The sequence below is a fragment of the Geospiza fortis genome, unplaced genomic scaffold (genome assembly GCF_000277835.1).
Source record: "Geospiza fortis unplaced genomic scaffold, GeoFor_1.0 scaffold506, whole genome shotgun sequence".
NCBI lineage: Eukaryota > Metazoa > Chordata > Aves > Passeriformes > Thraupidae > Geospiza > Geospiza fortis.
In genome coordinates this window covers 228,364-241,819 of record NW_005054493.1, presented here as the reverse complement: position 1 = coordinate 241,819, position 13,456 = coordinate 228,364, and positions in this window count along the sequence as shown.

The following is a 13,456-nucleotide window of genomic DNA, read 5'->3' as shown; positions in this document are numbered from 1 at the left end:
GGTACCAGCTTTTAAATCTGACAGGGAAATAATGCAGGCAGGATTTGTGAAACTACAGGCACAAATTTGACAATAAGCAAAGAACAACATTACTTTTAGGTACAGTGCCATTTCCCCATTTTTAATAAACCTTTGTGCCTAGAAAGACAACACTGTTACCTCTTGTATGGTTTTTTTGGTTGTTGTTGGTTTTTTATTTGTTTGTTTGTTTGTTTTTTGTTTTGTTTTTTCCATGGTTATCTAGCATGGAAATCAAATTCATTCTGAACCAGAAGAACTGAAAAGAAAATAAAATGCCAAATGCCATCCTGCTGCAAGGTTTTCAACAGGTGAGTCAGTGGATGGAAAGAATGTTTCACCATATTTGGAAGCACAACAATTTGTAATATAGAAATAAGAAAATATTAAAAAACTGTAGAATCATTAAGGTTAAAAAAGAACTCCAAAATAACTGAGGAATAAGAGAAAAGAAAAAGTAGTAAAAACACCTCAGAAGGGGGAAGCAATGGGATATTTTTTGTAAGCTATTCTCCTTCACAAAAGCAGGAGACAAAGTACTTTATCTTGTAAAAAAAGTTTAGGGATGTATATATGGATTAGGTGACAAATTTTCAGACATTTTACAATCCTCTCGCTAAAATGCTTCCAGAAAAAAACTGCCTAATGGGTTGTGAGGAAAAAAGCAATGTCATAGACCCAAACCTAACAGATTCAACATGTAGTCATTCATAATGGTGGTGAAAATCCGAAAGAATAAGGTGTTTTTAATTTTGTTGTAAATACCCTTAAAATAATCTAGAAAAAAAAGTGGTACAGAAGGGGACAACATTTGTAGGAGACACAACATTACTCCGAATTTTGGGGCAGATGATGAAGATACTTGAGAGTGACCCAGCTGTGTAGGAAGAAAATATAGTGACATTCAATACTGATAAATAATCATGAGTACAATGCAGTGGATGCTGGAGGAAAGAATTCTGAGTAGGCATCACAGAGGGGTCCAAACCAAAGGAAATAGTTTAAGAAATGCTCAGGCATCCTGGGCAGTGCTTCAGTAGAAATCTCTCCTCAGTTTATGAACACAGTCATGCACACAACACATCAAGAGATAAAATGAGAAAACAAGAAAATGTTGTCTGTTTTGCCTTCATTCCATATAAAAAAGTTTTTGAGAATGAGCAGGGAGGAGAATATACATTAGACTGTGAAACTGAAATATCCAATTCCACTCAAGTTTTACACCAGACCCCCACATTTAGCTGCTTTTCACCTACAATTCCAGAATCTTTTCCAAGAAACCACCTTCCAGTACTCACTTGCCAACACTATACACACACACCTGATGCTCCTTATTATTTTACAGGTACAGATCTTCCCTATTTCCCTAAATATTCCATTAAAAATACATTATTAGTTGAATGTTGCAGCTGTGCTGTTCGATATTCTAATCACAAGAAGCAGTGAAAAGAGGAAATGACTACATGAAAATATGTGGCAAAATAGTCAGTTATAATGAAGAAAGCTGCTGTCAAAAATAACAGGAAACCGCTGTCCCTTGTGACTGGCAGCTTGTGAGGGAATGGGTGCAGAGGCCAAAGCTGAGCCAGCACAGCCATGGGAGTTGCTCCTAGTGAACACAGCTGGAAATCTTACAGCCCACAGGACACCACACTTGCCATGATCAGCTTTCACCCAAAAGAGCAAATTTAGGGATGGTATTTGTCTGGCCAGCTTGCAGTATTCTAGTAGTAAATAATTATTTACTATGGATCCCATAGGTTCTTTTTTGGACCTACATATCCTAGATTTTATCAGGAATGATTATTTTTATAATTCACTGCCCAACAAGCTGCATCTCCCTACAAGAATTCACTGTACCCAACTCTCCCAAATTATAGAGGATATAACATTTCCTTTCCTTTTGAAAGCAATATCTTGCATCTTCAAGATAATCTACCAATTGAGAGGAGGAAATTTATCTGTCTATTTTTAATTTCACACATGAAAACCATTTTTCCATTAGGCAGCACTGAAGGTGAGTGCTTCCACACACAAACTGCAATGTGCCTGCAGGAGTGGCTGTAATGAAATGTTGACATTGCAATCCAGGGCACTTGTTGATGTAAATTTTAAGTCTATAAAAATGCCAGCAGAGTACAGTTTATTATACTTTTTCATTAACAGAAGGTACCATAAGCAATTTAGAATAGAACATTCCAAATGTAAGTTACTTTAATGTAATCGGCTTTTCTTGCGTGGATTATAATGCAGATTATTCTACATCATTTAAGAAAAAAGGAGAAATAGTATTTTATTATGAGTGCACATACCATGCTCTGAGATTCAAACTACATTCATATAAAATCAAATTAATTTTGCTGCCTTTCATCCAAGCTTCCTCAGTACTGCAGAAAAGTACTCAGGAAGTACCTTTTTAATCTTGTAACAAATGATTTGAAATAGTATATCTTATATTTTGGTTAATTAATTAGTAATTGCTTGGCACTAAGTAAAGTTCTTCTATCATTGCCTGAATCTAGAAACAGTTACTATCATAAAAAATCATCAGTTAAAATCAATTTGATATAAGATGTCCCCAACTGGATGTCTGCATAAATATTTAGTTCCCTAAGGAATGATAATATAGTAGAAAATATTTTATTTATATAACCGGTAGATGTTATTTTCTATTCTTACTCTTTGACTAAGATATTCCATGAGTCTGACTGCACTTTCTTCACACAAGTACATCAGGGTGAGAAACACTAAAGAAATGCAAAATATTGCTAAATTTACTTGTCAACTTATGAAAAGAAAATGGTATAAATTTGTTGAAACTGCATAATCATTTCTAACAATTGCAGCACAGTTCTGGTATCTGCCACCTTAATTCAGTTATTTCCTGATTTTACAGTGCTTACCTATACAGGTCTTTTATAAATGCAGTGTCATTAATATTAATTGTGCAATTAATATTTGGGTTCTAGTAAGGTGCACAATCTGTGACATTTACACCTACATACTCCTACTTTTTGATCTGTGATCCTGTGTGATGTCCTTGCCTTCATGACAGGGAAAATAGGAGTCAAAACCGGATAAATATAACATTGCTGTAACTACCACCTTCTTCCTCTTTCCTTTTGGAGGATGTTTTTGCTTAATACATAATGCACATATATTAACTTCCACCCCTTTATAAGAAGGATGAGCTTCCTGCTTCAATCTTAACCAAATGAAATTTTCAGTCCATTCAGTTAAATTTGAATCCAAGCATTAAAAAAAAAAATTAATTGATAAAAATGTCTGTACTAGAGAACTCTGGTTTAAATAGACACTAGACACCCTATGTGTTTAGAGTTTAGAGCTGGAGGAGAAAAATATTACTAGGAATGCTATGCTGGAGAGTAGATGGATGTTTCACAGCTCCCCTCATTCACTGTGTTCAGCTGATGTGCTAATATTTGCTCCCAAAGGTGTTGTGATTAACGCTAGAACACCTCCTTAGGCTCACACCTCTGCTTGTTTCTCATTTCCCGCAACCATGAAGTGAGGAGCTGGAATTAGAACAACACAACAGCACTCTGAACCAGCTTAGGGTTTTTCTTAATATTGTAAAAATCACAAGTTTAAAAAGAGTGTATCCAAGGAGCAGCTTCTGAACTCGCCCAAGCATACATGTAAATATTTATATTTACGTGTAAAGTCAGTATATACACGCACAGCCGCTTTAAGAGGACTTCCTCTACATCTGCAAAACATTGTTTTCCCAAGGTCAGCAAAGGCTCTTCCACCCGTCTTAGCAGCGAGGAAGCTGCCCACGGACAACACGTTATTTCCTCACTGTCTCTCCCACAACCTATGGATTTTTCCACAGAAGGAGAAGGCTGTTCTTTCTGTGCTGCCTTCCCACGCTGCAGATGCAGGAACTCAAACCGTGCTTTCTGTTTGAGCCGTTTGCGACAGGGACGCTGCTGGCAGCGCCGGGGAGGGAGCCAGAGGCAAAGCCCGGATTGGCAGCACAGAGGCTGAATGCAGATGTCCTTCTTTTTCTGCTTCCCTGGTACATCACCAGAGACAGCACATCACTGCTGGTAAACGGCTTAAAAGGAAGCAAACACCATTTTTATGTTGTATAAATATCTATCTACACATTTTCCAAAAAGGATGGAAATGCTGGGATGCCTACATGATTTATGCACAGTATGGAAGTAGCACAAACATGATGATTTACAACAGGTTTTAATGACCATCTGAAGGGGAAAGATACCAAATATGGTCAACAGCAACTGTTAATTGAAACAAGTCATATTTCATCTATGTAAACAAAGTAATGATCACGTCTGCCACAAGATTTCAAGAGATTTATCTTACAGGCTCCCTAATATGGTTACATCTGTCCCCTCCTTAAATCCTATGTTCTTGCCATCTGCTCCTATGCGCTTCTTTTCACCCTAAAGCAGTGATTAAACAACTATCTGGAAAAGAAAAAAAAAGTATTTTTAAATTTTTGAGCAAAATGTTTAACAACTGGAAAAAAAACTGGAAAAGCAAACCTACAACCCCATTGGGTCTCAGTTGTTTTCTGTGGTTGGGAATGTTACTAGTGAGATGCTCAGGTGAAGTTTCCAGGAATCTTTACATCACATTGTACAACAGGAAACACTACACCCATAGATTAGGATAGTTTTGTTATGAAATGTAATAAATTTGGAGCAGATTAAACTACCATTCAGTTAATCAGTCAAATTGTCACTGAGAGGTAATATTATATGGGGAGATCAGGAAGCATTTTGCTTTTAAAAGAAGGAAACTTCCTAGAATTCTTTACTTGCGCTGTGGGAAGCCTTGATAGTTGTGTGTGCTTGAGATGTGCTTTGTACTTACCTCTCCTTGTCCAAACATGGAGGAGCAGGAAAGACAGAGCTGCAGCTCACTCTCCTCTGTGTGAGGAGGACCAAAGAAGAGCAATTTCACAAATCCTGTGCTCCTGCCTTCTGGGCAAGACTGCAGCCTGCTGGTCCTCATTAATTAGGGGAGCACTCTGCATCCATCACCCTCTGTAGCCACAGAATGGGCATAATCCATCTCTTGGTGTTTATTTAGAGCCTTGAAATCATTGAAAGGTATTAGAGATGCACTGAGCATCTTGTTACAGGAGAGGCTTGATGCAATGACAACACTGTCATGCTAAAAAATTGCCTCATCCCTTCTCTAAGAGTTTTGTTAAACTTTCTTTTATTTGCTTGGGCTGCTGCTTTCTCCTATATAGAAGAAATTATGGATATCACCTAATCATTCCCTTGAGCTTCATAGGAAGTACCTGGACTTGGTACCTCTGCTTTTCAGTCTTTTCTCCTTTGGCTGGTTTACTCTGCTGCTTCTATCCCCTACCATTATAATTGTTACTGCTTGCAAAGATGGGAAACCAGAATTTTTTGTACTGTTTCTAAAACATTGTGAAGTATTTTCAGAAATAATGCATAAGAAGGCAAATTTACCATGGATTTTTTATCCACAGGTAATAATCCTTGTCTGAAAATCTAGGCCTATAATTTTAATTTCTACTGGTATAAATAGGTGCAGCTCCATTAAAGGCCTTGCCATGCACTACTGGAGGGCTTTGCTATGAAGGATGTGGAGAGTCCAGGCAGTTCAGTTTCAGATTCAATAAACACCACTGCTTAAATTAGTAAGATAGACAAACCACATTGTTTTACAGCCAGCATTTTCAGAGCAACTTCCACAATTGTTTGGGAATACCTTTGGGATGAGCAGAGCAGCCAGCCATCATCTGCTGCAGTCTGTGCATCCTGTCTGTAAGTCTGAGCTGCTGGTAATCCCTTTGGTCCTGTGCTGCTGCATGCCCCAGGGCTTTGCTGGCAGCTGGAATTAGGTAAATGTTGTTTTTTTAGGTGGATGGATGATGTTTTGCTCCATACCTGCCTCAGTGAAAGTTAGCAAGCCAAGTTACAGTATACTCACTCATTTTCAAATGAACAAAAAAAGGTAATGCCTAGGCTACTCAAATTCTGCATTTTTTCCTGTGTATCTCAGGTATTGTCAGGATGATTGGGTTCAGTTACAGAATCAGGACATAGAGAAAATGTTGAATGTTAGGACTTTGCAAACACTGTTCTAGACAATTTACATTAAAAGGAAAACATTTAGGAAAACACCTGCATAAGGTTTCAGTATTCTCTACCCAAACTAAGAAATCCATGTATAAAATTAATCCAGGTTTCTAGATCCAAGTTCTGTCTTAAGTCATGAAAGACTTTTTTTACCAATACAAATACTATAGGGAAAGTAGAGTTTTCAAAATTTCATTTTAAATAGAAAGGATAATAATGACATTTTCACATTCTTATAATACCCAGCTGAAAAGTCACTTTAACATTCATCAGAATAGCTTCTGATAGATGAAAAAAACACACCAATAAATATATTTTTAAAGTAAATAAGTCAGTGTGTACGGAAACAAGACCTGTTTCTTGAGAAAAATCTGACCTGGAGCACTTGGACTAAATGGTCCAGTGTTTATAAATGTGACTCAGCTGGAGATGGTGTCTGAACTTCTGAAATTTTCAAGAGATTTTTCCTGTATACTCTGGAAAGGCTTCAAAGTACACTCAGCAAGCAAATTTCAAAAATACAATGGCTGTACTTTAGCTGGTTTTCACCTTAAGTTTTACTGCAGTCTGATTGAGTCTGTGGCCAAACCTGACATGTATAAGCTAATTATCATTTCCATATCATCCTTTCCCATTGCAATCCTCAGAAAGATGAAAAGATTTATTTAAATACTGAAATCTGAGCTTACAAACCTAAACAAGACACCTGCTCACTCTGTGAGAGGATGAAATCTCTGTTTCCAGAGTTTTCTTTTACTTTTCAAGAGAGGACCCATCCATGAGGACAAGGAACCTAATCCATGATACTGATTTGAAAAGAGAGTTTCTGACAGTTTGTGGTTAATACTTTCTACAAATACATCAGAAGTAAACATTCAGCACTGCTACAATCTAAGTTCATCACTTTAAAATGTCCTCTCCAGCTACTTCTGTATGTCATGTAATGTTAGAAAAAACACATACCTGAGACTCAAAGGAGCATTGTTACACCCTGAAAAACTAGACATCCATTATAGATTATTCTTTGAGAGCTGCAGGAGAAAATACTTTCCCACCAATTATTCTGACATAATGTGGGACTGGAGTAGTTTATTCTATACCACAGTTTATGACATCGCTTTTGCCAACACAGGAGGTGAACACTTTTCAGCCCATCATGAACAGCAACTAAAACTGGACCAATTTATTATCTTGCCCTCTCTGGAGGAGAAGAGTAAATAAGCTACATTGTTTTGCAGTGCTTTGTGTTTTAGATGTACCTCAACATACTCTTAGTTTTCAGTAGAGAAGATGAGATTGAAGAGGCACATCCTGAACTTGAATCAGAAATTAGAATTTTCCAATGGTCCTTCACAAGGACCGTTCTTCTGGACTTGTGCACACTGTTCAAACAAACTGAATTTGGGAGCCTCTGTCTCAATCAACAGCAGCTCAGGTGGGGTTTATGGAGATAAGAGAAGTATGAGATAATGTAGATTTGGAGTTGGGAGCAGATTTTAGAAGATGAACTTAAAATCAAGCAGTTTGCTTAATTATAGGCATATGACAATAGAAATTGAATAGGATACAAGTACTATATAATTAAAAAGAGCATATGGAAAACACGAAAAATATGATAATATTTTTAGCAATAGATCCTTAGCTTAAACACTATTTTGCATTTTGCCTTCTGGCTTAAAATCCATATCAAAAAATAAAAGAGGATTATGAAGAAGAATTTAAAAGAACTACAAGAGAAGACTGTAAAACAAGAGAAACTAGAAATAGTGTGTTTAAGTGGTTTGTTCTATTGATGTTACTGAGAATGAGAGACACATTTCTTCCCTTGTTTGTTATCATCATCCTCCAGTGACACCAGGAAGCCAATGCGCTTGTAGGTACACACATCTGCAGGTAGTGACAGTTTCTGCTCTCTTTACATGTATATTAATGCAACATCCTTTGGCTCTGGGACTCTGTGCCAGAGAACAAATAGCTCAGCAAAGGAAACAGAGAGCTTGGAAGACTTTTATAATGGCTTGACACATACATGTATAATAACAATGTGCTGACAGTGCAAGCCTTACTGTTGGTGGTGCTTCACAGCATAAACTGATCCCTCACTAGAGAAATTTCTCTCATTTATCTATTTTACATAAAGTTCAGGTTCATTATGCCTTGGTTCTACTACTTGGGGTTTTTATCACCAGTTATTTATAACAGATTATTAAAAAGTCAGACTGCATAGATTTTGCTTAGAGGCAGAGGGAATAAGCATGTGGATATGTGAAATTTATGTCACTGCATATTTGGAAAAAGAACATTAAGATAGGATCTTAGAAAAAAGGTCATCTGTTTCTCTATTGAATCCTCTAATCCCATTTGAGTTAACTGCTTATTTGGATCCCTACAGGTAGGAAACATCTTTCAAGACTTTTCCCTTTCAATTCAATAAATCTCTTCTGCTGGTTTCTTTCTATTAAGTAACTGGAGACAGGTATTTAAAGCAATTGCTGCACAATGAGCCATGAGGAAAGGCAGCAGGTTGGATGGATGCTTGCAGAGGTACACTGAGAAGATATTACCCAGTTCCCAGCTCTTATCTTTGTAAGCAGAACAGAATGAGGGCAACTTGACTTCCTGGCTGGTCTACTGACCCTTGAGAATAAAGGGAATAAAAATGCCACTGTGTGATAAAACAGGCAAGACTTGCAAAGCAATAACAGAATATGCATAATAGCTCAGAAAACATCCTTAGGAAAATAATTCAGTAACTTCATGCTTCGCTTTGTATTAGGAAAAATATAAAGGGAGAGAACGACTAGCAGCTGTGTGGAACAGAGCTAGCTTTTCAGGAAAATACACAGGGCCAGATCTTCCCTCCTACTTCTTTACATGTTTTCTGCTATTCAGGCCCATGGAAACATGCCAGGAAAAACTAATTGGCAGAGGACCATATTATCTCTTCTGGACAGTTCCCATGTAGTGTCTCAGAGAAAGACCATGCAGCTAGGGAGCTGGCTGGAAAAGCTGCCTGCCTGGGGAAAACTGTCCTTGACTCCCACAGATCCCAGAGGGTATGTCAGATTCCAGCAGGACCTCTCTCTCTTGTTGTTCTGAGACAATCTGAGGAATTCTCCGAGATTTCCTTCTATAGATGAAAGCTGGAGCTCATTTGAGCATTGGGGTTTTTCCATGGGGAAGTTTTGGCCAGAAGGATGAATGCTGATTTAAGGACAGCTCTCTTAAAGCAAGCACTACTGATGGGTCACCAATTGAATGCAAGGTCAGCAAGTCTGCAGCTGCCTCAGAAATGTGGAAGAGGATTTGATTCTGAATAAATGAAACAAGGAGAGTATAAAGTCCTGCTGTGGCTTGCTCCCACACAACCCACCCCCTCCCCGACCCTTCATATTTGGAGTGTCCAGGCTCTTGGTACCCAGGAAGGAGGATGGATGTTGTTAAAAGTAGCTGATTCCCCACTTTAATATATTATGAACATAAAACTGTGGTCCAGCCTACTGATTTACACAAGAACTATCAACCACCAACCTTCATTTCAGTTTCCTATTAAGTAATATACATACTTCTCCTTCATGTCCAGTGGAAAATCCCATGAAGTAGAAAAAAAGGAGTTCACATTGATAGATTACTTAGGCTGCCTCTCCAGTTGAGGTCTGTGAGGCATATGGAAGGGTCAAAGCCTCCATGTCCTCAGCCCCTCATCTCCTCAGGGGATTCCTGCATCCCTTCCATTAAGTGCCATTGGAGCCCTGTCCCCTCCTCCATCATTTCCTGCTCCCTTTGCTCTCCAGGGCTCCTGCAGCAGGCTCAGTAAGAAACTGTTCAGCGTGAGCTCCCTCCCATATGGCCATGCACTAATCCCCCCTCCCACACACAGCCAGGCAAACAGGGAGGAAACTATGGATGGGCAAGAGATGCTTCCCTGAGCAGCAGTGTCTGCTAGCCAGGCAATTAAAAGGTGCAAAAGACTCCTGCTGAACAGTACTGCTGTTTTCTTCATCATTCTTTCAACATCTGCAGAGCTTCCAAGTATCCTGAAACTGCAAATAAAGATTTTTTTTTTTAGGGGTAGTCTTAGAATTGGGAGATAGCTTGCAATCATCTTTCCTCTCCACTTACAATGCCAAGGTACTTTCCACAGGTTTTTAATAATTAATTTTGCTCCCTTGTCTCTTCTGATTGATCAAAAGAAAAATCAGTCTTGGAATTTACTGAAGAGTGAGAGAAGATTGAAAAAAAAAATCACTGCCATTAAAATTTGTCAGAGTTTTTGAGAAAGCTCTGCTCCTGCCTATTTACATCGAAGCTTTTTTTATGTATGCATAGAAAGGTTGTCAGGAAACAGACCATTTGTCAGGTCGGGCTGTCAGCCCAGTGCCCAGCAGCTCTCTGTGCCTGCACAGGGATATCCTGGCATTACAGGCACTGTCACATCTCATTGCCTAATGCTCGCCCTGACGCCGCCTCCTGCCCGAGAGCGTGCTCCATCAGGTTCTCACTTGGGAAACACCGAGCGCCACTCGCTGTCACCGCCCCGCTAAGCTCACCTAATGACACCGATAGGAACAGCAACAGAATGGCTTCTCCAGGTGGCAGATTTACCTCACTACAGAAGTCACACGGTGTTAACACAGAGTTTTATGTTAAGCAGGAACTCAGCATCAGTGTAGTGCAAACATCCTTGAAATGTCAACAGGCATTTTAAAACTTATTTCTCAAAACCACTCAGTGATTCCTATGAAAGAAAGCCACAGTCTTCAAACCAGGAAAAAACAACCGCCAAGCACATAAATAAACTTCTTTTGCTTTACCCACATCAGCAGCATGGAAGTGGGATTTGGTGATTAAATAAGGTGAGCAACATGTTGACTCGAGAGGTCCTGGGTAGGAGATCTGAGTCTGGAGCCTCACCAGTGACAGCAAGTCACCCAAGGGACTTGGGGCCTCAACTGGCTGTCAGGTGCCATCGACTGTCATCTTGCAGGTCACAGCCTCCCCCTCCCAGGGCATCCTGTTCTCCAGAGCCTCTCTTGTAATACAGTGCAAAAGGAGAACAGATCTGAGGATCAGAACCCTGTATTACTAAAACCCTTTAAGAACACTTAAGAAACCTTGAATTTAACTCAGCAAATAGCAGCCAGATCTGAGAGGTCACAAGAGCATCAATTTTGCAGGTGAAGCCCTTTGAAAAAGCCACTGTGCTGTTTTCAACACAGCTGTGTTCAGGCCTTTTATTCCCAGATCTCAAGCATTTCAGTGAGATTTGTAACTGTGGCAAACAGCTAATGCTTTTTTACTTAGGTCGAGAGTTTGGAAATATAGGCTTTAATATGATACTGAAGAGAGAAATTACTTCAGTAAAAAGCATTCTAAGCCAAACAGAGGTGTGTGACTGCCTCTTTCACTGAACATAAAATAAAGAAATATACTCTAAGCTTGTGGATTTCATGCATACATAAACTCAGTGCATGTACATTTTTAATTGATTACCCATTTCTATACAACCCTATGGGAAAGAAAAAGAACCTTCCAAACATGCATTGAGAACAGTATCAGGAGTGATCAGGACATGAAGCATCTCTAACCAAGAGACAAAATTTACACATTAGAACAGAAGACTGTCTGAAATAAGTTCCTCCAAGTGGGACAGGGAAAATGACATAATTTTTAGGAAGTCAAAATCTATGGAATCTTAATTCAAAGATATCTTCCTTCCCATTAACTCTTTTGGAAATTACCCAAATAATTTTTTCAGTGAGTTGTCTTTAATACAATTTTTCTGATTAATACCCTTTGCACAAAAGGATTTCCCATAAGAAAACTGCTAGTGATAATCGTAACCTTTGTATTATTCAATACAGTAAAATAAGATAGTCAGTGAAAGTGGTTTAATCTAATCCATTTCAAATAAATTATGTGAAGGTGCATATAAAGTATAACTAGCAAGGCACTTGGCTAGCTATACTTTATATGTACCTTTACATAAGTAGCAGTTGATGATCTGTATTGTGGCCCTTCTGGAAGAGGACATACCCAGCTCCATTTGCAGGTCACTCTCTAAGCCACCACCATTATTTTAAATTATTTTCATTTTCAAAACTAGGGATTTTGCGGTACAAATAAGAGAGGCAGGCACACTTGAAACACTCAAATGGAAGAATTATCCACGGCAATGTATTGTTTGCCAGAAAATAAATGCAAATTGTACTTGGACTCCAAACAACAAATCTGTCTCACAGATCATGCATCATCATGTTAACCCAATAATTTCCCAATTCCATAAATGTTGATAGTTTTTGAGCTGGTTAAAGAGACCATCAGATTTAGAGTGCCTCCAATCTGATGCAACTGCATTTCACTGGGCAACCCATCGAGCTGTCCCTTCGGTGTCACTCTCCTCTCTGCTCAGAGGAGCAGGCCGTACATCAAGTATGAATTTTACACCTCTGAACCTCTTGGCACCGCAGAGCCTCCTTGCTGAGCAAAATCTGAGCACACAAAGTCCAGTGGCAGCTTAGTGTGCTTGTCTAGACACTCATGACCCAGCCCTGCCACATTGTCCCACGTATCCCCACGCAACAGACAGGCCTCTCTCAATGATTGCTTGATTCCTCATGTCCCAGCCAGCAGATGGGACCCAAGGAGCAAATTAAAATTGTTTTAGCTGCAGTGTCTGCAGGGCACCTGCAGAATGCAGCAGTGCTCCAGCCATGCCCTTTCGTGTGCCAGAGAAATGAGGGTAATTCCCAGCTGTCTACACAGCTGTACCCTTTCCAGAGCTCCCCTGACACCTGGGAAATCCTTCTGCAGCCAAAAGGAACAACTATTTACAACTGCTTGGCTTTCTGCTGTGGTACTTGAGGGTCTTGGGCAGGATCACTGCTGCCAAACTCCACTTCCCACCTGGCACCTCTGCAGTGCTTGCAGTGGAAGTGAAAACACCTCCACAGGAAAGGAATTACAGCTGGGATGTCTGCCATGATCTGGGCAGCAGCTGCCAGAGGAACAGCCCAGGCCTGCACTGCAATGCTCTGCTGCTGTGCAAGAGCTCCAACACAGCTTTATTCCCAAGGAGTCAACACCCAGCTTTGGAGGCATGGAGCAGGCCCAGACCTGTCCTGGGCTGAGCACGCACCCAGCTACAGGATGGATGTGGCCATTACACTACCAAAACTCTGCAAAAATACCTGGCAACTCCTGGCTACTTATTCTAGTGTTACCAGAAAGAAACGAGACAGCACATGGCTTTTGCAGCTTTTTGTTTTGTGAAGTTATAAAATTTTCCAACATTTTCACAAAATGGTAAGGAAAGAGGAATATAA